Raw genomic sequence first — 1,482 nt, forward strand, 5'->3', positions numbered from 1 at the left:
TTATAGATCTCAAATATACCTTGCCTGCAGTATTGCAGATCTATAATACATCATGCAATTTGAATCAAACGCAAAACAGATATCAATTTGGGAACATCATTATTTATGTATTTTTCCATTCAATGCAGGGTAACTGATGTCATGCAATCTCTATTTTTACCTGCTACTATCAGAAGAAATACTAATGTACGACCTACTAGGAATGGCTTTCTCAGTGGAAACACCGATGGTCACGCCCTTCAACTTATTTCCTCCTCTCTCACTATGGCGAGATTTTTTATCTTGCAGTGTTAACGGACTTTTGTCTTTCTCCCCGGTTTTCTTTTACACAATCACTTTCGGCACCGTTTTCATCCTCTGAGCATCATCCTTGGTCCTACTTGATGATTTGACGAAAAAATATACATTAATGCAAGGAAATACTCAATATGTGTACAAAAGTTTTTGCTTTGTATAATCGGTGCAAAAATCATCCGACTCTCAACATTCATATGAAAAAACTATCGACCCATATGAACTCAACTTACCCGACGAAGCTCAAGCCATCAAACTGAGAGGCCATCTCGACCAACGATTCTTGCGCCAACTGACAAAGCGTTCTCCACTCTTAACAAAAAACGTTTTCCTCTCACCAATAGCTAACGTTGCTACTTTTTTTATCCTTTCTGTGCTTAACTTATATAACTTCAATGCGGGCTCAATATAATACATCAATATTGGCCCAATAAAAAATAACCCTAAAGCAAGAAGTTGTCGTTTCTGTGCTTAAATCCTAATATTTTAAAGCGATAACCCTACCTTTCAGCCTTCCAATTATAACTGCCCAATTAATGTCAAACGTTTAGACCTTTTAAAATTTTAACTCACTTCCAAAATTATGTTTTTTAACCACATTTTTATTGTAACTTATTTAATTAATATTAAATTTGATCAATATAACTCAATAACAGTTAACAATGTGTTATCTTTATAACTCATATTCAATTACAATTACAAATAATACACTTGCCTGATATTTTAGTTAACAAAATCTTTTCTTGAAAACTTAAGTTCTTTAAAACTCCAATTATAGGAATATATCAAATATGGTGTAAATATAAAATACCCCCACATGTACAAACTGTCTTTATAAAATTATTTTTATTTTTATTTATTGTGATCATTCTATTCTTTTTCTTATGGCTAAAGGTCATCTACTATTTAAACAATTAATAACTTCTATTCAACATCCACCATTTATTTTATTTTTTGACTTTTTAATTTTTTAAATGACAATTTATTTCTGACACAACAGTGCGTACCAAAGACCTGAACCCGTGCGTATGCACGGGTTTCCCGCTAGTTATAGGAATAATACAAATTGTAAAAACTACCTAATAATAATAATCAAAACTTAAACTTAAATAATGACGCTAAAACTTTTTTTCTTTTTCCTTAATACTAATAACATAAAAATAATGATAGTAATTAAAAGGTTTATCC

This window comes from Vicia villosa, linkage group LG3 (genome assembly GCF_029867415.1).
Source record: "Vicia villosa cultivar HV-30 ecotype Madison, WI linkage group LG3, Vvil1.0, whole genome shotgun sequence".
Taxonomy (NCBI): domain Eukaryota; kingdom Viridiplantae; phylum Streptophyta; class Magnoliopsida; order Fabales; family Fabaceae; genus Vicia; species Vicia villosa.